The 27,161-nt window shown below is 34.7% G+C and overlaps 1 pseudogene; it reads right to left on the bottom strand.

Moving 5' to 3' along the window:
- Window positions 1–32: 32 nt before the first annotated feature.
- LOC150041654 (large ribosomal subunit protein uL18 pseudogene) lies at window positions 33–9,623 on the bottom strand (annotated as a pseudogene).
- Window positions 9,624–27,161: the final 17,538 nt, after the last annotated feature.

The following is a 27,161-nucleotide window of genomic DNA, read 5'->3' as shown; positions in this document are numbered from 1 at the left end:
ATAAAAAAAATCTTCATAGACAATCACTTGGTTTAACTCTTATCCGCTTGCTCCTGAGCTCTGAGGAAGCTTGCCTTCTTCTGAGCTACCCGATCTTTCTTCTGCACAAGGGACATCTTGGGACGATTCCACCTCTTCTTTTTCACTTCTCTCTTAGGCTTCTTCACATAGACTGGATTCTCTCTTATAGCAGCATGAGCCTTCTTGTACATCTCCTCCATCATGTCTGGAGTTACATTGTCCTTTATGTGTTGTGAGAACTGCTTCTTGTACAAATCTTCATCCTCTTCCTAGGTAATGCATATAATCTGCAACATTCTGACCCATGATGTGCTTCTGCTGTACTTCTGCATTGAACTCATTGATCTCAGAATCATAGCCAGGGAATCATTTGGTACTGTGAGGGATAGACAAGCCTCCATCCACAGCGCCCTTCAGGGCACCAAAACATTATTGCCAGTGGTAGTTCTGGCAAGGCCTGCATCCAAATAGCAGGTGAGCACCAGGTTTTCCTTCAATGCTCTCCACGTTGTACTCATCACCAGTCACCTCCACCTGACCTTCATAGATCCTGTCCATCCCAAACCCACTGAGAAGCCTGCGGGCCAGCAGCAGGCCAGTGCAATAAGCAGCCGCATAATTGGTGAGGCCTACTTTCACATTGTGCTTGGGTAGTTCGTGAACATATGCCACACACAGAATCATGTCTCCTTCTATATGTGCATAAGCAGTATGACAAATAATATCTCTTTTGGTTACACGAACTATCATCCTGTATTTGGGTGTGTTGTACTTATTTTTGTCTTGGATCACCAAGCACTTCCTAGCATAGTAGTCAGTTTTGCCCTCTTGACAGCTTCTAAATTTCACTTGGTATCTGTTAAAGTAGACCTTATTCTTGACAACTTTAACAAACTCTATCCTGTAGATTAGAGACCCAAGAATGCAGCTCTACATACAGGTCAAGCCACACTAGAGGGATCAAAAAAGATCCAACTTAAAAAAAAAAAACTAAACTGTGATTTCTGCATGAGATACATAGGTTGTAATATGTGTTTTATGTGTTTGCCATTTTAGCAAAATGGCAAAATTGCCATTGGCTTCTAGATGTCATATAAGGAAAGCATAAAATGTTATGACTTGCTAAAGCTTTTTCCTTTGTAAAGCCATAGAAAGAATGAGTAGCTGGGGAATAAGAAAATCTATGCTGGTAAGAATACTCTTAATCCTTTTGAATAATATTTATACTGTTTAAAATAAATATACAATTCAGTCACATATCACCAAGGTACAATTGACTGGGGATTCTGTCCTACACTCAATCTTGTTTTTCCTAGATCCATGGAAATAGATTATAGTGATTTTTTGCTTTTTTAGGGGAGTTGTTCTTAAATCCAAGAACATCCATTAAAGAAAGGAAAATGTTCTTGATCGGAGAGTGTGGGTTGGTTAGTGAAAATATATTTAATTTCTGGACACGATCATTTTACTTCCTCCCAGATAGGAAAAATGAAAGAAAGAAAAAAGGAGATATGAAACTTTTTGGTATTTCTGTAGGGTAGGGGCAATGATAATGTTAATTTTTGTAATAGTGAAATAAAGGTTTTACATCTGTGCTATGAAATACAATAGTTGTGACACACAAATGTTTTCTGCGCACTTCAACTGTGACAGTATTAATAACAAACTGAATTTTTTATGCATTTTCTTTTAAATAGCTACATGTGTTTAATGGTTGTGGTATTGGAAAACTAAGATTTTGAAAGTTTATTTCACAATGAGTAACTCTTTAGTTACAGTGCTAACTTTCTCAGAGTCTTTAAATATACAGGCATAGTGGGGCGGGATCCTTGACATATCTTGTCTTTTTAGTTGACGCATTGGAATTTATTAATTGTTTTCCTTTACATTTTGTTGATGCTTAGTGACTATTTTATTGACTAAACATGTTTTAATGCATCAGGTATTGTGACATATGCTTTTACTGAAGATTTGCTACATTTATTCAGAATGACATTTACATATATTTGACTAAACAAATTTTATTTCCTCCCACTATGTAACTCATTTGGTGAGAACAAATAATTCTCATAAAGCTGAGTATCCAGATTTAGAGGAGACATGTAAATAGCAGGGGAAAGTACAAAAACGATTTGAATTTATCAATTTTGGTCAATGACTGCATTATTGTTTAAAAATTTTTCAGTGGGCCTAGTGTGTTTTAGTTAGGTGGTAGAGCACAGACCTTGCATGTGCACTACCATGGATTTGACCCTTTATATCACAATCAATAAAAGTGAATAAAATGAAAGAAAATATTTAGCAGATGGAATGAATCAACATCTTTTCTTTACAATAGGCTACTCAGGCTCTTTCAGGAGCTTCAGCAACAGGCTGAAGCTATCTATAGAAAATGATTATGATATGACAAACATTAATTTGCAGCCTTAGTTTCTACTGCCATGTAGCAGCTGTCCACATTATCACTATACCTTTCTCTCTCTCTTTTCTTTTCTTTTTTTTTGGTACTGGAGATTGAAACCATGTGTTGCATTTGCTAGGCAAGCGCTTTTCCCAGAGCTACATTCCAGCTCCAACTTTTCTCTCTTTTTTAAACATAGTTTTCTATGTTGAGTTAGAATTTATCCAAAGGAGACTGTAAACCTTCCTCACTCACTCAATTCAGGTTGTCTTGATGTGGACACATGTTAGTTTGTCAAGCTTTACTTTAATAGTGGCCTATGTTACAACTAATACTCCAAGTGAGATGTTTATGACATATACATGAGCGTGAATCTTAATTACTGACTTCTTTTTTTGAATATGAAATTAGAAGTTTATTAGTTTCTTGCTCAGAAATTTATTAAGATGAATTATAGCATTAAATGTAAATGTTAATATCAGAAACTGGTAAAGGAACATATAGGATATTTTTTCTTTTCTGTGCTGATAAAATTCCTGACTTCTTGATGTGAAATTTAGTTGATAGAGCCTAAGAATATTTCTTTTGTTAATTTTTAAAAGGAAGAGCCACACAAATCCTCATATTGGTCAGTCAGCTAAAAGTCCCCTAGTGCTTTTCATAGGTGATAAACTATATATTCCTATTAACCTCATGTTAAATTTCACCCTGATAACTGTGGTACATATGATGAATACAGTGATGTCTTATGGAAGGTTTCTTCAGAACTGCAATTATTTTTCTCAGAATGTAGATAATAACTCTGTATCAGCAAACTTTGGCAATTCTTTCAGTTGAAGAAAACTACATTGCCAAGGTTTTAAAAGCAGGCTTGGGCTCTCCTAGCAGAGATTTGCAGTAGAGCAAAACCTTGTTACAAAAGGCCATTTAGTAGGAGGCTAAATGAAAGGATCTCTAGGATATAGAAACATAAGCCATATAATGAATGATTGTTGTTCTTAAGGTACTATGTTATGTCTCATCTTTTTTGCTGCCCCTTGATTATCTCATATTGTTACAGTATCTCACTTTGTTACCTGATATATCGGATATATTTGTATTTGGTTATTTGAAATTGGATAGGGAAGGGGGGGAAACAAGATGAGGGGTGGGGGTGGTGGGGAGGGAAATGGGGACCAAGACATGTATCAATGTATGGGAATTAATGCACCATCTATCTGGCAAATATCATGTAACCCTTCTATTAATTATAATAAAAAATATATGAAAAAAGAATATATTTTGACATGTCATAAAAAAGAGTATCAATGTCTGTGAAGTTATGCACCTTCTATCTGGTGAATATACTGTAACCCTTCTATTAATCACAATAAAAAAAGAAAAAAAAACAAAAAAAATAAAAGCAGGCTTCATGTATTGAATGATTTACTCAAAGATATTAAACTTTTCTCTTTCCTACTCTAATTGTACTTTGGGACCACTTAATCCTGAGCCTTTATTTGCAAATATTGGTTCTAAGATCCTGTGATAACTAGTCTCCTGAATTTTGATTTCTGTTTCAGAAATCAACCCAATTTGTATTCATGTATTTCATGTCTGAGTGACAAATTAATTTCCTATCAGCCATCTGTGGTCAAAGAATTAATTATTCTAATTATTAACTATGATTCTTAAAATCTACAATCTTCTTTTAAAATCCTCATTGTATGGCTGTGTACCTGTGACTCCCACCTGTACATACCTTCTCAGCACTTTGACACTAGAGGATTACTGTTTGAAGCCAGTCTGGGCAGAAAAGTACATGAAACTCTTGCCACTAGCCAGCAAAACTCAGAACCTACTGTAGGCATAGATCACGTGGTAGAGTCCTAATCACAAACAAGCTAGCTGAATGAGAACTCAAGGTCCTTAATTCAAGCCCTGGCACAAAAAATTGCTGTATAGTCATACCTTGTATTTTTCACATATTCAAATCCAACATACTGATTTCATGCCTGGTAAATAGCCCATTTCTCCCAGTAAATTATGATCTTTGGAGAGGATGGCAGTGTGCATTTCAGGTTTGCTCTCCTGCACTTAATAGTGTCTGCCTGCCTCATTGGGATACCTAAATGGCACACAGACAGGGGAATACATTGTTCATTTTCTCCCTAGCTTTGAGGATGATATCAAAAGTTAGCAAGTTAGAAAGCTATTGAAGATTTAGCATGACAAACTAAGCCAAAGTGGGGCTCTGTTTATTGAGCTGGATATTCAGTGCTTTGTACTGAATGTAAGCTGATTTATTATGGTGTGATCTTATAGTACTTTTCTAAATACTAATAAATCTAAAAATGAAGCTTTTTATACATTTTCTATCTTGACAATAAACTACCATGATGAATTAAAGTACATTTTGGTCATTTTAGAATTCTTAGAATTGTTAAAAAGGAAATTGCACAGTAAAATAAATGATCAATTTGCTTAATGGAATATTAGACATACTTTCTTTACAAAACAGATGTGTATATCTCAGTAAAGGCAAATAATAGATTTAGTTTCAGTTAAGGATCAAAAGTAGCATTAGCCTAGTAATTCTCTGAAATTAGAACACTAAGTTTAGTAGAAATTTAGGTGATTCAACATGGTAAATAATAATCCATCTGGGACCTCTTGATGGAAATAACCAAAAGGAAACTTATAAAAGTAAATAAGCATTTAATCTTACTTTTCTTTAAATGTATTTAAGTACTGTGCAAAACATAAATAATTACATGTTCTAATGGAATATAATGTGACATTTCATGCTATTTAATCTAGATAAACGTATGTCTCCTCATACATTCCTTGATCCTCTTCTCTTCCCCTCCTTAGCAACTAGAATTATACACATGAACCAACCTGCTTGATGATGAAAGTACTTTTTGAGCTTTCCAATGCATAATTGTTATTTATCATCACCCTGATATGCACTGGAAATTCTTACTCCCATCCATTCCCTTGCTACTTGAGCCTCTCATAACTGTCACTTTACTCTCAACTTTTCTGAGATCATTTTTCTTAGATTCCACATTAGTGAGATCATACAGTACTTAACTTTCTGTGCCTGATTTGTCTCGCTTAACATAATCTTCTCCAGTTCCATTGACATTGTTGTTAAGGACAAGATAATTTTCCTTTTGGTAACTATTGTGCATGCGCTCCTCATTTTATTTTTTCCATTTACACTTGCCAGATACTTAAATATTGCATTTAATTAGTGGTTAATCATATTGGCTGTTGTGAATAGTAATGTAATGAATATGGATGGGAAAATGCCTCTTCAATGTACAGACTTTATTTCCTTTTCTTATATACCCAGTTGAAAGGATTGATGGATATTATGATAATTTTATTTTAAAATTTATTTTAAAACTCCATTTTGTTTCCTAGAATGGTTATATCATTTTATTTTACCCCTAACCATGTAAAATGTCCCCTTTTTCCATATTGTCACAAGCTCATACATGTTGCCATTTTTCTCAAGGCTAGTGCTCTACCACTTGAACCACAGCACCACTTCTGGCTTTTGCTGTGTATGTGGTACTGAGGAATTGAACCTAGGGCTTCATGCATTCTAGGCAAGCATTCCAGTAGTAGGCCACGCCTCAGTCTAGGGTTGTGCTTTTACTAGTTTAGCAGCGAGTTGTAATGTTCAGTCCTGAATGGAAAATTACCTTGTTTTCCCTTCGTTGAAAGGAGGTTTGTCCTATGCCATACTATTTAAGGTTGAGGTACTCCATGTAATGAAGTATGTAGGCTATGCATTCTAGTGCTAGTCTCAGTCAGTCTTGAGTCTCATGGCTGTAGTGATCAGAACAGAATTGAACGTGGTACACTGGGCTCACTCTCAGAAATTGGCAATGTAGACCAAAATAGAAGTATGTCCACAGATGCACAGCTTTAGAACTTCTGTGTAACTGGGGAAAGCTGTATTCCTAAATATTGGGAGATGGGTGACATTTGGTTTCAACAGATAGTAATAAATTGAGTCTTATAGTTACAAGATTCTATGCAGTCTTAGGAGAAGGGGGGAAGAATGCCCACTCCAAGGCTGGTAATGATTTAGTCTACTATACAAGTATGTTTCACAGATGCTTAGATTTAAGCTTGATGCTGAAGCACATCTAGAAACTACAATAACGTTTGACCTAACATTAGAATGTTAATCCCTGCTGTGCACCCACAGGTTGAATAGGGAGAAGGACCCTTTTCTTTTACCACCTGGGCTAATGCAATTCTATTATCTCTTGGTCTAACATTATCCAGGGAAGAGGGGTAGTAAGGCTCAGCCTGCCTCTGGGCTTCACTGTGGAGAGTTTGTTACTAGATTTCAAGTCTAAGGCTTGAACTTAATACTCTCTTCCACCCCAAGTGGGAAGCCAATCTTTCTAAACTGTGTTGCACAGAGTTGAGGCCACATACTATTTTTCTTCTTTCCTTCTTAAACATACCTTTAAAAAATTGTATCAGATTAGGCACTGTGGTTGCTATCTTGGATTCCTTGGCTCTTGTAAAGGGTGTTGGGTGTACAAACAGATGTGCAACTTGGTGAATATGATTTCTGGAGTACCTTGCAACGCCATCTGCTTGCTCTACCTGGATAAGAACATTTTCCTATATTCAATTGTAAAGATATCACATAATAGAAGAGAGCTAATTACAAATAGTCTATCTGATGACTTGCATTCCTTTGCAAGCCAGTATTTCCACGTGAGCACTAAATAGAGTTTGCTATCTTTGTACTACTAGAACTATAATGTCTACATACCAGAATATGCTCTAATTCATGTTATATTGATTTAAAGATATAAGTAACACTGAATTTAAATTGAAAGGGAATTATTCCAAATTAGGATTTTTCGAAGGGTAATAAACTAGATGCAGAAGCCTTCTTTGAGTTGGAAATTTTGAAATAGCATAAATATTAAACAGAAGGGTAAGTGACTGTTCTTACATTACAACAGTGATCACAGAAAGAAAGGCAAAGACTTTAATAGTTAGCAATATCAGTGGGTAGCAGAGAAAAGAATCGTTGTTTTGGCTCACAATTCTACTTTATAGTTTGTACAACTGAAGATTTTCAAAGCAGGATATATTGCCTTGTGAAGTAACAAATTTTGAGTCATTACATTCATGAAAATTAAAGTTTGATGATTTGTAAGAAAGAAGCTGTTTTATTTTCCTCACTTGTCTACCAGGGACCCTTTACTTACAAATGTTAATAACTGCTCTGGTGTCAAAACGTATCACTGTATATTGAGGGATTTTGAATACAAATATACATATATAAGACATTTGGGGGTTTTGGTTATCTCTTGACCAAGCTTGTATTAAATTTCTTAATACTGTAGCTTTTTAACATTAAAGTTATGTTTTGAAAATATGTGCCAATAATAAAGGACATAGATTGTAAATAGCACTTTTCTTATGGAAGTTAAGAAAAGAATATTTGGTTTTGTTCTGGTTCTGGTACTTGCTTAGGGTAACTCAGTTTGCCACTGTAAAATTGTTTTTTTCCTTCTAACTATTAATAGTATCTAAATTATAGGTGGTTGTTAGGATGAAAAGAAATCTTTAAGGCATTCAGATTTAAATGTACTTCCTTCAGGAGTCCTTGGATCCTTAATATAATGACACATAATAAGTATTCAGTAAATGGTTACTATTTTAACCATATTTACATACATTGTTGTTGTCATTTCTTGTTTCTCTAAGATTATTGGAGGTTAGACCAAAAATGCTCTTTCCTTATTAAAATAGTGCAGGCATTGTACTGCATAATAAGACTGCCTTTGTGATTACATTTTGTAATTATTTGATAAGTAATCTTTTAAAGTCTATGGAAGTGTATGGGAACTTTCAGAGTAATTCTTTCACCTTTATTTGCAGCAGAAAAAGTAACAGGACCCATGAAGCAACATATGAAAAAAAAAGTTATCATTTTTTGAATAACACATTCTACTGAAAATTAAATGATTTAAAATATAATTGCTTGCAGAAATAACTTTATGAGCAGTGTAAGGATTTTTTGGAGGAATGAAAAAATAAAGCACAATTTGATTACTTTTACTGGCTTCATGTGAGAGAATAAGTTGTCTTGCAAAATGTGATCACTTTGCTGATGTTAAACATGGATGTTTTATTTTTCACTCACATATTTTGAAGAAAGCATGGTTAGTGAATATTTGTGTTGGTGGAACTCGAATTTAAATGCTAGTTACAATATTCTAAAATGGTAACACACTTGGAAGAAGGTATGATATTTGCTCTTGTTAGTAGTAAAATTTCTCTTATCTGTAAAACAGCAGTGCTTTCTTCAAACATTTATAGCTGTAGTAAAGACATAAAAACCTTCATAAACTGAGAAATGTTTTATCTATCATACATATTTAATGATTTAAGTCCTTTTGTTTGATGTATATTATATAGATATCATATACTATTGTACACTATTGTATTTTATATCACTATAATACGTATTTATATAATGATATAATGATGCAATATAATATATATTTTATTTCATATATTTTATATAATGTATTTGTATATATCATATAATACATACTTATATATTATATATTTTATATGTTTCAATATAGGATGGTGTAAAATAGGAATATACTATTGTGTATTGTTGTAAACCCCTTGACACTGGTACGTACTCTTCTGCCACTATAGTTCACTTAAAATGCCAAGATTTTAGTCTGTAAAATTAAGGAAGTGGCCAGTCACTCTCTTTGGGATAATACATAACTGAAAGTCTTGGGAGTTGATTTGTCTTCTTTTTTTTTTTGAAAAAAAAAAAAAACTTCATTGGTTACAGACAGCACTCAGGCCCAGAGTTCAAGCCCCAACAAACAACAACAACAACAAACTGTATTAAAATCGTGAGGATTGGGGGGAATTAAAATTATATAATTAAGGTAATGAATACATTTGTTTTAACACAGTTACCTCATCTTTCATTTTCAGGATTATCCCTCCCTACCCTCCTCTCCCACAAGTTGCAAGGTTCATATCCAACATAGAGTCAAGTGAGCATCAATGTCGCCTTCATTCATTCTTTGTATTGCTGTTTCTGAGATTACCTTGTCTTTTTAGTAGAATTTTTAAAGTGATTGGTAGCTGTGATTGGCCTTTCATTGTTGGCTAAACTATTATTCAATTTGTTAACCATTTTGTGAACACTGTAATTTCATATATTAAACTGTACATTTACACAGAGACATAACACAGGCATATATAACTTTATAAACTTGAATAGTTGCTGTTTTTAATAATGGAGGCTGAACTCAATCCTACATTCTTTAATAGAAATAAATGACATAATGGAATAAAATAGTCCATAAACTTCAAATATTGTTTTTCTGAAAGAAATAATAGATTTGGTAGAAACTATTTCATGGTAATAAAATATTATGAAAAAGAGGAGCCTGGAATTAATTTTTTTCAAACTGCCTTTGTTGGAGGCGACATTTAAGTAGTCCTTGCAATGTGTGCATTTTGTGAAGTTTTTAGGAATTTTATATTGTTAAATATGGTATCACTTCATTTTCTTCTATAACCACAATTTTTTCAGATATCTGGTACCAGAAGGTTTTTTACCGTATATTGTTTGTAACTAGTTTTTCCTCCAGTGGTTCTTGTGCATTTATGTATTGTGATCCCAGAAGACACAGTAAAGGAATTTGTCTAAAGACATAGAAACTATGTAATAGTGAAGAACTATGTGTTTCCTGCTTATTTTCTTGTTTCGGAGAGGAGAAATCCATAGGAGAAGGTAGCTGATAGAAACTGTGAACTGGAGGGGAAAATAGGCAGGTTTTTCTGAGGCACCCACTGCAAGGAAAGGATGCAGAAGGTAAGTCGGTGGATTATGGCTAGTGGTTGGTAGACTTGGGTTTAATAATTCATATTCACTTGTAACACAGTCTGTTGAATGATAGTTTGTATGGCTTTAGGAGGATGTGATAAATAAATGGTGGTCAGAAGTTTATGATGGGAATTATTTTGGCAAGGTGTGAATGCTGAATAGTAGAGAAAATGTCTGCCTATTCCTTGCAGTTGCAGGAATTATCAAAAGTTGTAGTTTAATAACATACTTGTTTTTGCAAGTCCTGGGCTTGAGCTCAAGGCCAGAGCACTGTCCTTGAAGTTTCTCAAGGCTAGAGCTCTACCACTTGAGCCTCAGCACCACTTCTGGCATTTTTCTATGTATGTGGTACCGAGGAATCAAACCTGGGTCTTCGTGCACGCTAGGCAAGCACTCTACCACTAGCCAAACTCCCGGCCCCTTTAATAACATACTTTATTAGAAGTGGCTTGCTAGATGTAAATTTACCAAAGTTTTTCACTATAAATAAACCAACTTGGATTCATTGTAAGTAGAAAAGCTTTTATCATTCAAGCCCTTCAGAGGGTCGCAGGGTGATTGATACCAATTCTCTCTCTTTTTCTTTCTTGTCTTGGTGTTCTTGATTTTTTGCTCTGCAGAAGTATGCCTTTGTGTGAGTTGGGTTGGTTTGCTGTGCTTACTTTCTGGAATCTAGTTAGGCCCTGGATTGAAGATCGCACATTTATCCATGTCCAACATCTTGTGGAACGTTTTTGGCTACTTCTGTAGAGCATGCCTCATCTGGCGCTAGTTATGATTGATGGCTTTTAATGTCCAGCTGTTATTCAAATTTAATACATATCTGTACAAAAACTGGTCAATTCGGCAAAAATAGTCATCTTGAAATTTCAGCTCACTTAGAATTTGAGCTATTAAATATATAGTCAAAGAAATGAGCATTTTTAGTCCATTTAAGTGTGAGAAAATTCATCTGGTAATGATGTTTACTCTGTCAAAGCAATCTCACACAAGATCAACAGGGCAATTCTGACTCAACTTTTAATGAATTTCTGGCATAGAAACTGTTTCTTCATAAAGATTGTAATTTTTCCTTCAATTATTATATTTTAGAGAAGTTTTTGTATACATTTATTTGCATATTGTTTTCTCATTGTTTTCTGAGTTGTTAATGACTCATTGAACATGAATCATCATAAGATGTTTCTGTTCTATTTATGGTGGCATTATGGTGGCATTTTGTGTTTGTTGTGTACCCTCAATGTTGGTTTTAAAATTGTTACAATTCTTATGAAAGTCCCCTCAAATGAATTAGACATTTCATATTTGCTTCTGTAGATAATAACAGATACTAGCCTCTTATATTTATATAGTGCTGTAAAATGTCGGCTATGTTACCTTTATTATTGCAAGATTTCACGGCAAATATATAGCATATTGTAATTTTTACATATAATGATATAAAATTTCAAGATATCCCATTTTTAGGAAACATTTTGTTGCAACTCTAATACTCTTCCCTTTTTTCATATATTTTTATTGTAATTAATAGACTTATATTCACCAGATAGGAGGTGCATTACTTCACATACATTGATACCCTTTCTCATGTCTTGGTCCGCATTTCCCTCCCCCCACCTCAGCCCCTCATCTTGTTTTCCTCCCTTCTCTATCCAGCTTCAAATAACCAAATACGCATATATACAATATATCAGATAGCAAGGTAAAATACTGTAAGAATATGACATAACCAAGGAACAGCAAAAGAGATGAAAGTACATTAAAGACAACAACCACTCATTATGTGGCTTTGGTTTCTATATCCTGGAGGTCCTTTCACTTAGTGTTATGGCCTTAAAGTATCTAGGTTTTGTTCTACTGTAAATCTCTGCTAGGAGAGTCCAAGTTTTCTACTGATTATGAGAAATGAGGGAAACCATTGAGCATATGTTCCTTTGAGTCTGGCTTACTTCACTTAATATGATTTTTTTCTAAGTCTTTCCATTTCCTCTAAAATGGGGCGATGTCATTCTTTCTGACAAGAGCATAGAATTCCATTGTGTATAAATACCACATCTTGTTGATCCACTCATCAACTGAGGGACATCTCGGTTGGTTCCATACCTTTGCTATGGTAAATAGTGCTGCAATGAAAATTGTTGTGCTAGTGGATTTAGTATTTCCTTGTTTCTGGACGATGGGGTAAATGCCAAGTAGTGGCAGTGCTTGGTCGTAGGGAGTTCTATGTTTAGTCTTTTCACTCTTCACTTTTGTATCTTTTCCTCTCTCTCTCTCTCCCCTCTCTCTCTCTGTCTCTGTTTCTCTTTGTCTCTGTATCTCTGTCTCTGTCTTTCTGCCTCATCTCTCTATCTCTATCTGCCTCTCTGTCCTCTCAGTCTTTCTTTCTGTTGGTCTCTGTCTCTGTCTCTCTCTCTTTGTCTGTCTCTGTCTCTGTCTGTCTGTCTGTCTGTCTCTCTCTCCCTCCTCATCCCCCCCCTCTCTCTCCCTTCTGTGATAGGACTGACTTCCTCGAGCCAGGAAGCTGTGTATTCAAGGAGCAAGATCTGTAATTTAAGAAGGATGGAAGCTCAAAAGACAGAACACAATAAAATAATGATCCAAAGTTACATTCATTCTTGACTCAGTTCTTTCAAATATGTCATGCTTTGCATAGCTTTTTGTTCTTTAGAATGATTCATTTTGGAAAGAATCCTATTAACAAGTACAAAAACATATGATTTCCTACTTTATTTCTGAAGGGCTTGTAGATTCTTAGGAAATTGCAAAAAAACATATTGAAGAATTATGTACCCTATGCCTACTCTCAACCAATGTTTCACTATTTATGCATACATTTGTATATATGTTTGCTTGTGGATGAGTGTTGTTTGGTGCAGTGTTATCACTTGTTTATATCCATGTAACATATACCACAATAAAGATACTTAACTTTCCCCTCAACACAAACATTTGCTGTACCTTAGCCAAATATGTACAAACTAGATCATTCCACTCCTATCACTAATTCCTGACAAAAACCATAGTCATAAGATCTAGACTTTTCTCATTTGAAGGATGTGGAGCAAATGAAATCATGTATTACCTGACCTTTTGAGATTGGATTTTGCACTCATCTAATTAAACCTGGTAGCTATATCCATAGTTTGTTCCTTTGGTTGGTTTCTAGTATTCCTTTTATAAATAAACTATATTATTTGGAATATTATGTACTGAATAACAACAGATGAGTGCATATACATATGTATAATATTTCATTTTATGTGGGACATGAGTTTTCTTTTTTTGGTAAATGACCAGGAGTATAGTTATTACATCCAAGAGCAGCACATTTTTAATTTTTAAAGAGTATTTTAACTATTCTAGAGAATAGTACACCATCATATTCCCCAGCAGCCGAGTAAGAAGGATCTGGTTTCTTAAACTGTTTAAAACATTTCTCTCCTTTTCAAGGTGTACAGGAACAACGTGGTTTTAATATTAAACATCATTTCATGTAATTATTTTCCAACTCTATATCTTCTTCGGTGAAATGCCTGTTCCTAGCTTTATTGTCTGTCTTTTTTTAATTTTATAATTTGATAGCTTTTAACGTATTCTAGGATGATATCATATGTAGATATCTTAGCAACTATTTCCCAAGTATATCTTGTCTTGTATCCTTTTAATAAAGCCTTTTCCAGAGAAAATGTTTTTAATTTTGATGGAAATTAATTTATCCACATTTTGTTTTATGAGCCACATAAAATAAAGTACAATAAATGTAGCTTTCTACAAAGAGGATCCTTATTATCTCTCCTATTTGCTTTTCTTTAGTTTCCTACATTGTAGAATAGAAATTGTAATAGACCATTCCTCTTAGATATATGATGCAAATTATACATGCATCATATCCCTAAGTTCCAAAGTTTCTCTAATTTCTTTTAAATGTTGTTTAGTTTTCTATTTTATGGAATGTGAGGTATGATGTGATAATTTTATACAAGGTATGGGATTGGATAGAATTTTCCTCAGCACTGACTTCTACCTAACACTCTCAACATATTTGTTATTTCCCCACCCCCACCCCAAATTTCTAATTCAGGAAAATGAAGATATTGTATGTTTAGCTCTGTAGAACCTTGCAGATGAAATATGCTAAAGAAAAGTTTTTAAATAAATAGAAGACTGTTTTAGGACAGACTCTCCACCAGACAGATATGTGAGCAAAATATTTTGAACGCAAAATAATTTCTCATAGTTTAATTGGTTTGGTTAATGTGCTTAAATCCTGCTTTAAACAAGGATGTGATGAAAAGAAGAAACGAGGTCAAATGAAACGCCTGTCCTTTCAAAAGCTACTTTTAGAAGAAATTAAATGGAAGACAAAGGCACAATGATCAGGAGACTTGGGTATACTAATGAGATAATACATTTCTAGTCTTGCTAAACAAGACAGCTGTGAATACAGGAAAGAAATATAAAATTATGCGGCAGAAAATGATTTTGAGTAATTGTCACACAATGATTTATCAGTCAGGAGAAAAGCAAAACAGGGAGATTTTTGAGGGTGTTGTAAGGGAAATACAGTACCAAACCTGTTGTATTTAGAACTTTAGTACTCTGTCATTTGAAGTTGATATGGCAGGAGCGCTGACAGTGAAATACACTTCCGTTCATAGTGCATTAATAAATTTCCAGCAGCAATAATGATTGCAAAAGATAATTCTGACTATTCCATGTGCCAAGCAATATACCATGTACATTATGCTTATGGTTTATTTCAGTCTTGCAATTCTTTTGAACGAAGCACTATTGTAATTTCCATTTACAACATAAGAAATTAAGGAAATGTGAGTTGTTAAAATAATTATATTCTTTTAACAAGTTATATTCACTACAATTTATATTGGTTGGAAATATGCAAAATATATTTTGTTTCTCGGTCATGGGACTTGAAATCTGGGCCGAAATCTGGGTCTGGGTGATGTCTCTCAGCTCTTCAGCTCAAGGCTAGTTCTCTGCCACTTGAACCACAGCACTACTTATGGTTTTCTGGTGGTTAATTGGAGATAAGAATCTCACAGAACTTTTTGCCAGGTTGGCTTTGAACTGTGATCCTCCGATCTCAGCCTCTTGAGTAACTAGGATTACAGGCATGAGCCACAAGTGCCCAGTCTGGAATAAATTTGTATATGTACAAGAGGATACGGTGACGTCAACATACAGAATAAAGTCCCTCAAATCATCCCTACTTCTATAAGTTTATGAAAATTGGGTTACTTTTTCCCATTCAACAAGTAGTTTTCCAGTAGTGAGATAGTTGTGTCTGAAGGAACATCAACATTTAAGGCCACTGAGGAGCCTTGCCAACTCCAAGAAGATTTCATTTTTGATTATTTGTTGGCTGCCTTAGCATCTCCAACATAATATTTCTGTTCACAAGGAAAGCAGGTATAACCTGATCTATCACAAAAGTAGTCACAAAGCTAAACTTTGCTGTCAGACATTCATTTCTTCATTCTTGCAACAAATATTTAGTGATCATTAGTAAGTGCCAGATCATTAGTAAGTGCCAGATCATTAGTAAGTGCCAGATATTCTTTTAAGTACAGGAAATAGAAGAATACCCAACACTGAAAAGATCCACCTTAGTATAAAATTTCATGTCTAATAAGAGGAGACAGAAAATGATCTCTTCTTTGATAAGGCATAAGAAATGAGCTCAGGGTTAATGATATTCCAGATGTGCCCTGAAGGACAAGATAGAAAGAGAATTGGAATTTTCCAAGTGAGGAAAATTGTTGCTTGAAACATTGCAATGGTGTCAGCCATTAGCATTAAGTCTAAATTCCTTAGCATGGGCACAGATGCTTACAGCATCAGACCCCTGCTGTCCTATGCCTGCTGTCTGCAGCCTCATTGCCTATCAATCTCGGCCACTGCACAATGCTTTGTACTTCCTTGTGGTTGAACAGAGTATACAACAACACTGAATTCCTTCCCTGAATGTATCTTTTTTTCCTTTTTTTTTTGCCAGCCCTGGGCTTGAGCTCAGCGCCTGAGCGATGTCCTTGGACTTTCTCAAGGCTAGAGCTCTACCACTTGAGCCTCAGCACCACTTCTGGCTTTTTTCTATGTATGTGGTACTGAGGAATTGAACCCGGTTCTAGGCAAGCACTCAATCACTAGGCCAAACTCCCAGCACTGAATGTATGTTTTGATAAACTATTGATCCTTTGAGACTCAACTCAAAGGAAAACTTCATACTTCCTCAGAGAGTACTGATTCTTTTATATTCAATAGATATAGCTATTTAGTACATATTATGTTCTAGTGTATTTGTCCAATATTATATCACACTTTTGTTTACAGCTTGGTTTTGTCAATTCAGTTTCATGAACATCACTTCCCTCATCAGTCTGTACCTCAACAAATAATAATTATTAAGATTATAACTAATTGTAAGAACATTTAAATTTTCTAAGCCTCTGCTTCATGCCTTTAAGGAAAGTCAAAGCTGAAAAGTAGCTTTGATCTGATCTATCATAAGCCAAAAGAGATCTCTATAAAACTGGAAAGGGACTTGTTAATGTGAGTGTCTATTAAGAAGTTTTCTGGGGGCTGGGAGTGTAGCCTAGTGGTAGAGTGCTTGTATAGCATGCACAAAGACCTGGGTTTGATTCCTCGGTACCACATACACAGAAAAAAGATGCAAGTGGTGCTGAGGCTCAAGTGGTAGAGCTCTAGCCCTGAGAAAGCCCAAGGACAGTGCTCAGGCCCTGAGCTCAAACCCAGAGCTGGCAAAGAAAAAGCTTTCTGGCCCATCATGGTGGCTAACGCCTGTAATCTTAACTACTCAGGAGGTTGAGTTCTGAGGATAGTGGTTCAAAGCCAGCCCGGGCGCTAAAATCAGTGAGACTCTTACCCAATTAAGAAACATGAAAGTGGTGCTGTGGCTTAAGGGTATGGTGGTAACCTTGAGCTGAAGAGCTCAGGTACAGCGCCCAGGCCCGGAGTTCAAGCCCTACGCCAACCAAAAAAAATAGTTTCACTAATCGGGAAACTGTGATATTGGTGAAAAACAGATAAATACATAAATGGGACATAGAATAGAGCCCAGAAATAAATGCACACAAATATAGTCAACTAATATTTAATACAGGAGAAAAAAGTTTTCTTATGTTTTTGTTGGTGTGTTTCTCTTCCTTCTCAATGATTTTTATACCACCGAGTAGGCAGCAGCAAGTGCACCAACAGATAGTTGATGCTAACTTATGGGTGCTCTTGGAATGACAGAGTATAGTGTTTTCTCAGTCATAAAAATCTGATATGTACTACTAGTGCTATTCATTGTACTGATCAATGTTTTGTGTGAGTTGGGTTTGAATGTGAGAGCACTACTTAATACTTGCCACATTTGTATATTTCCACAATCTTTTTTTCCCTCAAGCTTCAAGTAATTTTTCCCCAGGATGTTACATACCACGATTGTATTAGTAACTGGTTTTATGGAGGCCATGTTTTCATTTCAGATGGCATACCTAACTTCTAGTACCTCTTGCATTAAGATCCATATGGTTGCTCCAATAGCTTGAAGTGATTAATTGAGTCATTAAGACAACTGTTGCCTTATTAGGGACCTAAGAAATCTGAATGGAATGCTGGAAGTGAAAACTAACCAAATGTATTTAGCTTTCACTGCACATATGCATATGTGTTTTCAGAGCAAATGACTCTTTAGTGTAAATTTGCAAATAATGTGACACTGGAAAAGATTGTTAATGCTTTAGAGACAACTAATGCATCCTGAAGTTCTTGACAGCCCAAGAGATAGAGCCAATTCAAACAAAGCATTAGAGGAAAACTGTCCACCAGGCCCCTGGCTCCACAAACAAACTTGGAAGGAGAGCCAGACTTTAAATTCAATAAGAGTTCATCTTAGTTATAGTAATGGTACTATAAAATCTACAACCTAAGAAGTTATAATGCATGCTGACTTGATCATGTACTTGAAGACTAGCAGTGGTTTGTTTTAATTGGTCTTTCATTGTTATCCTATAATATTCTCTTCCTTCAGTGCTCAATTCTCGCTTTTCCCCCACACTACACACTAGTAATTTTCAACCACATTTCTACCTATCAATCCAGTACATAGGCTCTCTGGATCAACACTTTTAGAATATAAAATTGCAAATCATGCCTTCAGAGAAGGCTGCTGTATTTTTTGTCTAGTGAGGATTTCTTCCAAGGATACAGTGATGGAGAATTTGAGAAGAATATGATGTGTAAGTGGGAAATTGCAGAAAAAGGGAGTCGAGGCACACTCAGACAGATGCCTCTCTCTAGTTACTGAGTCTATATGCTAATTTTGACAGGGATCAGCACTGGGACTATTTAATAGAGGCAGATGTTTGTTTCTTCTCCTTCCATTATGAAAGCAATAGACAATTATGATCCAGACTCAAGACTGTGAATATTCTGCAACAGAAGATAGTAGTTTGGAGCCAGAAGAAACCAAAACAATCCTCCAATGGGGATTAATCAAATGCAGAGGAACAGAGTGTGCTTTTAACAATTTGTGGAATGTGCATTCTATTCACTCCCACCTATAGTTTTAAGGAGTCTGAGGAGAAATAAAATGTTTGTGGTGTGGTGCCTGTCGTTCATGTCTGTAATCTTAACTATTCAGGACACTGAGAACTGTAGGATTGCAACTCTAATCCGGTCTGAGCATACTCTGGGAGACTGTCTCCAAAATAATCCATAAAATCCAGGTTTGGAGATGTGGCTCAAATGTTAGAACTGCAGCTTTGCAACCCTTATTATCAAAAAAATAATATTGATGATATAAAGTTTCACATCGCTGATAAATACAAGAAACCAGTTGTCTACAGTAGTGTTGTAGCTGTTTGTAAAAGCTAACTTTTGTTTTAGGAATTACAAGCAGCTAATTTGGTATCTTCATGCCTGTCAATACCTCCATACAGTTAATAATTTGCATTCTATTTCATACTGGTCCTCTCCAACAGCGCTTTCCAGAAATGGACAAATAGACATAATTGTTAGTGAGAACCAGCCAAAGAGGAATTATTTTAAGTCACTCTTAACTTGCCCCCATTTCTGTTCTTAAATCCTGCTCCATTGCACAGCACCCAGCTCTTACATCTCCAGCACTTTCTTCTTACTCATTTTTATTCTTCATTGCAAGTGCATATATCAGTGAGATGATTCTTTGGGTATGATTAATCCCCTTATAGGAGGATAGATTGCCTTCCACACGTATGAGAATTTGTACTGCTCAAGGATAAGGTTAAGATTTTCCTAGGCAGGACTTCGTGGTTTCAGATAAGAAATATTTTCTTTTTCCTGTGCTGAAGGCTTTAGGACATGTTCACTCATTAGTCATTCTTTTCTTTCAGTTCTTCCGGACTGTTTGGGCAAGTATGTAAGGATTTCATGTAGCTAGTGTGTACCGCACAATGCAGTTTATTTCTAAGTAATCGAAATTTTGTGTTTTCATTTCATTGTTAGACAAATTAGATAGTTTTCTGTAACCTAAAAATATCCCAGGACAAATAAGTGTCTCTAAGCCAACAACAGTTTTCATTATAGTGAACCAGGCTCTTGGAAATAAAGCATCTTCCTATATATGTCCGAGTAGAAACTACATGGACAAAACAAATTTCATGCATATTTCTTGCTATTTTTCCTAAAGATGCAGCCAGAAGTAATTTTACTTGAAAATAGGTTGCCTACAAAAATGCCATTAATTTGTTACCTTCTTTTCAGAGCAGATCCTTTTCTTTAAATCTTTTATTCATAGAAAAATGAAAATTTTAGAAACATGTCAGCAAAGAAAATGATTATCTGTAAACTCCATAACTGTCTGACTCAAAATAATATTGAATATTAAGATATACTATTAGAATACATTCAAGAATTCAATGTATATTATACAAAATTAAGAAGAGTGGGATAAGGGTTGAGTAGGGGTAGGATGGATAAGAATATTGAAAGGTTGACATTGATCAAGTTCGTTTATATTCATAAACTGCTTTGTTAAATACCAACTTCCTTGTAAGTGCTTACAGATAACAAAAAGGAATTTAAAAATGAGAGATATGACTATATTTAATATTATTTGAATCTTCCTATTTACTATTTCTCTCTGTATGTATGTATGCACCTATTTACCTACCTACACTCCTAGATACTATTAATTGAACAGCTGGTTAATCAGCAAATACACAATAAGAAATAATCTGCATTTAGAAAGTTAATTTTGGCACTTTCATTGCTCCTTTCAAAAATGTTCTTGCATTACTTTCCAATATCATTCATACAATTTTGATTCTTCTCTAATAACAATAATTCACTTTAATAAGGGCTTAAATTTTGATTATGTTAAACTTTTTGATAATTGAGAATGTTGAAATTCTTCTGACTTACACATTTAAAAATATGGTATATTTTTCCATGTATTCCAATTCTTCATACTATCAAAAATTAACATCCTGTTACAGATATTGTAAGTTTTAATTTAAGCTACTGTATGTGAAAATTTTGTTCATATTACTTTCTGAAATTCATAATATTCTTTTTTCATATATTTTTATTATAATTACTAGAATGGTTACATTATATTTGCCAGATAGAAGATGCATTACTTCACATACATTGATTCCCGTTCTCATGTCTTGGTCCCCATTTCCCTCCCCCCCATCCCCATCCCTCATCTTGTTTTCCCCCCTTCCCTATCCAATTTCAAATAACCAAATACAAATATATCCAATATATCAGATAACAAAGTGAGATACTGTAACAATATGAAATAACCAAGGGACAGTAAGAGAGATGAGAGATAACATAATACATTAAGGACAACAATCACTCATTATATGGCTTTTGTTTCTATATCTTAGAGGTCCTTTCATTTAGCGTCATCCTATATGGCCTTATGTACCTAGGTTTTGCTCTATTGCAAATCTATGCTAGGAGAGCCCAAGGTTTCTGATTATGACAAATGAGGGAAATCATTGAGCCTATGTTCCTTTGAGTCTGGCTTACTTCACTTAATATGATTTCTTCTAAGTCTTTCCATTTCCTAACACATGGGGCAATGTCATTCTTTCTGACAGCAGCATAGAATTCCATTGTGTACAAATACCACAACTTGTTGATCCACTCATCAACTGAGGGACAGCTAGGTTGGTTCCATATCTTTGCTATGGTAAATAGTGCTACAATGAACATTGTTGCGCTAGTGGGTTTAGTATGTCCTTGTTTCTGGACGATTGGGTAAATGCCAAGTAGTGGAATTGCTGGGTCATGGCGGGGGGGGGGTTCCTATGTTTAGTCTTTTGAGGAACTGCCATACTGCTTTCCATAGTGGTTGAATAAGTTTGCACTCCCACCAACAGTGTAGTAGTGATCCCTCCTGGCCACATCCCCTCCAGCATCTGTTGTTATTAGTTTTCTTGATCCTGACCATTCTAACGGGAGTGAAGTGGAATCTTAGAGTTGTTTGATTTGCATTTCTTTTATGACCAGAGATGTGGAGCATTTCTTCATGTGTCTATAGGCCAGTTTTGTTTCTTCTTCAGAGAAGACTCTCTTTAAGTCTTTGGCCCATTTTTTAATGGGATGGTTGTTACTTTGGAGATTAGTTTTTAGTGATTCAATTTTTTGAGCTATTGATATATTTTAGATATGAGGCTTTTTTACATTGTATGGTTGGTGAAGATCTTTTCCCATTCTGTAGGCTTCCTAATTAATTTACTAGCTATGTCCTTTGCCATACAAAAGCTCTGCAGTTTAATGCAGTCCCATTTATCCAGCCTTTCTCTTATTTGTTGTGATTCTTGTCCTTATTAAGGAAGTTTCGACCTGTGCCAAGGAGGGAGGCCTAGTGTATTTCCTATTCCTTCTTGTAAAGTTGTCAGTGTGAAAATAGAAGAGGCAATCCAAAATTTCATATGGAATAATAAAAGACCCCGTATAGCAAAAACAATTTTTAGCAGAAAGAACAGCACAGGAGGAATTTCAATACCAAACTGTAGACTCTATTACAGAGCTCTAACTATCAAAACAGCTTGGTACTGTCACAAGAACAGGCCTGAAGGCCAATGAAATAGAACTGAGGACCCAGATATTAAACCACAGACCTATGGCCACCTAATCTTTGACAAGGGAGCCAAAAAAATAGAATGGAAGGAAGACAGCCTCTTCAACAAGTGGTGCTGGCAGAACTGGTTAAGCACCTGCAGAAAACTAAAGTTGGATCCTTCTTTGTCACCCTGCACTAGAATTAACTCCAAATGGATGAAATTCATAATATTCTAATGTATCTAGAATATCATGTCCAATGAATGATTTAGAGCTCCATACTTATATAATTTAATTTAGTAAAGTAAATGGAGAACCCATTTTGCGAGTCATGCTATGATTAACATATTTTTCTTGCATTTCTAAAAGATTGTCTATATAATTTCTACAACTTTTCATTAATTAAATATAGTTTCTTTCCCAGTTCTTTGACTTTTCGTTTGAGTTTTCTTTGTCTGAATTTTTCTTCTTTTTTATTTTTCCTTTACTAAATTGTATGCCTAAATAAAAGCTCTTAAAGCATATTAATTGGAAAAATGTAGTGAAAACAAGGTAGGCATGGTATTTCATGCCTATCATCCTAGATATTCAGGAGGCTGAGATTGGGAGTATCATTGCTTAGAAGCCATCCAACAAAATGTCTGGAAGGCCAAGTTTTAATTAGTAAAAATCTGATTGCAATGACACATACCTGTTTTCTCAGCTGCTAGAAGTCAAGTAAGGTTCAAGCAAAACCAAGGCCATATTCAAATTTTTTTTTCAAAAAAAGAAATTAGACTGGTGCTAGGTACTCAGAAAGCTGAGATCTGAAAATAGCAGTTTGAAGCCAGCATGCAGAAAAGTCCAGTCGAATCTTTCCTATAACCAACCACCAACAAAAGCCAAAAGTAGAGCTGCAGCGCAAGTGGTAGAGTGCTATCCTTGAGCACCAAAGCTAAGAGAGTGTGTCCAGTTCTTGAGTTAATATAAAAATTTATCACTCATACCCAGCATATTAAATTCTTAATCAAGTCACATTGTAATCAATATGTTGATAGAATTTGTTTTTATAAAGTATACGAATTATAATAAAATGGTATCTTGATTAGACGGTACACGTCTGTGTAATCACAAATTTAACAGAATCTTCGTTGTTAATTCCTTATACTGTAATCCAGTCAGATGATCAGTTTCACACTGTCCCTGTAGATGGCGCCACATCTCATACCAACGACAAATCCCAAAGGTCTTTATACTTCAAGGAATAAAATGACCTTTACTTATATGAACTTCAGTGATTGAAATAAACTGGTGTTCTGAATAAAATCTCAGCAAGAGACTCTAAAATACTTCTAGGAATTTTTATCTTCTTTCTTTCTCAGACCATACTCTGTCATCTATTTGAACATGTAAAATGCTTTTCCTGGAACAAGAGCTAGCTAAAGATGTATTATCTAAAGACAACGAAAGTTCATTTACTGTTGCAAAAAAAAAAATTACAAGTTAAAAGAGCAACCTAACTAGTAAAAAATAAATAAATAAGAAAGAAAGAAAGAAAGAAATCCTGTGTTGCAAAACTCTTGGGTCTCATTCTTTTTGCCATTCGCCCTTTCAGCATGAGTCTGAATCCTCCTTGAGAAAAGTGACAGAAAAATCTTGATCTTCAGCTTTATACTCTCTTTCTCCTCAATGTTTTGATCCTTGGAGTCCTTAGTTCTCCTTTAATCAGTCGTTCAAGTCCCATCTTTCGTGTCTTCCCTGCACATTTCATGTCTTTCTTCTCACAGGTTGCTTGCATTTCCCCCATATTGAATATATTGCAGATTCCATGGGATTTTTCTCATTAACTTTTCTCAGCTGCCATTTTTATTTATTCCTCAAGATAAAATGCTAGTGTTCCTTTCAGGTCTAAGTAAAATTATAATAATTCTTGCACAAAATGCCCCAAGGAAAAATTAATCAAATATTTTCATCTTTCAGCCACTAGAGCGTCCTCATTTCACAATGCAATCCAGCATGGTGATAATTTTTAATGAAGTTTTCATTAACATTGATTTTTTACATCATATTTCAAACATCAAGTTTAACAAATAGTATGCAAGAATGGGATCTCTGTATGCAATCACTGGCACATAAATTTAAAAACAAAATTAAAATTTAGCTGAGAGTTTGTCATAGATACATATCGATCTGTATAACATTATGCTTATAGAGCATATATCCCATCACAGATTTTTATGTCTGTATTTATATTTATGTCTCCAAGATCATGCCAATAACCTTGAGAACCCGAATATTGAGTCAGCTCTTATACTGTTTGGATCTAATATCCACAATCAAGGAGATCATGCGCCTTTTGTTCCTTTGGTCTTGACTTACTCAATACATCATGGTGGTAAGTCAACAACATAGAATCTAGAACTATTCTTCTCTGGTTCAGATCTTGACTTAATCTCTTCTGGACCTATAGTTTCAGGGCATATCGTTTAATTCATGTGCATTTCTGTTTCTGCCTTTTTTGTTTAATACAAATAATAAAAGGACCTCTCATCTGAAAAGAACATTACATTTCTGAGGCCCTGTTTTCCTATCTGTCCAATGTTACCAAAGTGTGAAATAAAAGATTTTCTCTTCAGAGTTCTTAAAATAAATTCTATAAAAAACAACAAATATATTGTACCATACTGACTCTATAGTTTTTCCCACTAAATAATATTTATTTTCAGAGTCTTTTGCAAGGCAAATATGAGTCAGCACACTAGCTCTAGTTAAGAAAAATAACACAGTTCTGAGAAGTATTTAATTGCATATATCACAGAAACTCTGAAAGTAGGATTTAGTTGGTGGCTGGAAGGAAGAACAATGTATCAAATCTGTTCTGGTGAATCACAGTAGAAACATAAATATTGTTACTAACATCCCCAAATAGAAAAACTAGAGGAAGATTGATTGAGAAGTTATAGATGTAAGAATGAGAAAATGTTGGTACTACACTGGGAGTATGGCTTTGAAGGTGGTCCCTAATCTCCTTTTCTTCTTCTTGTCTTCCATGAGGGAAAAATGTCTCTTCCACATACTCCCAACTCTATTATTTTCTGTCTTACTTCAGGCGCAACAGACCACAGACTGAAATCTTTAAAAACGTGAGTCCAAAGGTAACTTTTCTCTTTCCAAAATGACTATGTCAGGTTTTCTGAAAGAGATGAAAAGAAACAAAAATTATTATTATTATTGAAAAGAAAATATTACTAGACATCTGATTATTCTGTACTATGCCCATGAGTATTTATCCCTTTGATAGACATTAGCCTTGCTTACTACATTTTTCTACTCTAGCTCTTATTATGCTTTCTGTTGGGTATGTAGCTCAGCAGGAAGGACACATCACAGAGTAAGTGCGAGAACTTCAGTTTGACTTCTAGTACAACCAAAAAGATTATGTATAGTTAAAATAGTTTTATGCATCTTGCTTTGTTTATATACCAGAGGTATTTTTGTAAGTGTTTTACATAAAATTTAACTTGCTAAATTGTAGGGGACAAGTGTTGACTCTATATTTGGTAATAGTTTCTAAAATCATTGTATAAATTTATATGCTCACCAGGAAAGGTATGAAAATTTCAACTGATGTGTTTTCTTGCAATTGGTAGCAATGTTTTTCAGAACAATCTTTGTGGTCTTAATGTCCTTTTTCTTCTTTGCTACGGATGTGAAATATGTTTACATTTGGTTATTGGTATTCATATTATATTGTCCTCAGTGTCTACTAATGCTCTTGTGATTATTGTCTTGTGAAAGAGTTGTTTTTTTTCTTTATAGATTTACAACACACAGAAACAATTCTGGATTTTTATGTGTTGTTGAATGACTACTAGCCCACACTTGATATTCATATATACAATTGTTGGATAATGACTTTTTCTTTGCAAGCTTCTATAAGGCTGCAGTCATGCTAAATGATCTAAAGATTTTTTTTTCGTTTATTTGTCTATTTAAGACAGAGTCCATTCACTACTGCTATTTCTAGAAATATTAGTGTTGCTCACTTTTAGAAATTCTGATTATTAAATTTTATTTTCCCAGATTTTGATATGGTAGATATTCCAATGGAGGGGCGTAAATGTTACTATATTTCAGCTCTTCCAAAAACAGACCGGGTATCTTATCGAATTGACTGAATTATTTGTTACACTTTTAAAAATTCAATCTTTCTGTGGATCTGAATGCTTATTTATTATTTTTTTTCATATATTTTTATTGTAATTAATAGAAGGGTTACATTATATTCACCAGATAGAAGGTACATTACTTCACAAATATTGATACCCTTTCTCATGACATGGTCCCCATTTCCCTCCCGCCTACCCTTGCTCATCTTGATTTTCCCCCTTCCCTCTCCTATTTTAAATAACCAATTAAGCATACATAAATATATCAGATAACAAGGTGAAATATTGTAACAATATGAGATAACCAAGGGCTAGCAAAAGAGATGAGAGATAACATAGTACATTAAGGACAACAATCACTCATTATATGGCTTTTGCTTATTTAATAAAATGAAAATAAAAAAGTTAGAGAATGAAAATTAACAGTCTGAACAATGAAAGATCTGAAGATAACATTCAGTATAATTAATAACTACTAGAATCATGTCTTCATATATCCCTTACACTACCATTACACATTTATACTAGTCTCCAGCAAACTTCTTTAAAAGCATTGTTAGCATTGCCATTTCTAATTCCAGATTATTTCCTGAATCAATTGCAATCAGAC

The sequence above is a fragment of the Megascapheus bottae genome, chromosome X (assembly GCF_031878675.1).
Source record: "Megascapheus bottae isolate mThoBot1 chromosome X, mThoBot2.hap1, whole genome shotgun sequence".
Taxonomy (NCBI): Eukaryota; Metazoa; Chordata; class Mammalia; order Rodentia; family Geomyidae; genus Megascapheus; species Megascapheus bottae.
This window is presented reverse-complemented; position numbering and strand designations above follow the sequence as displayed.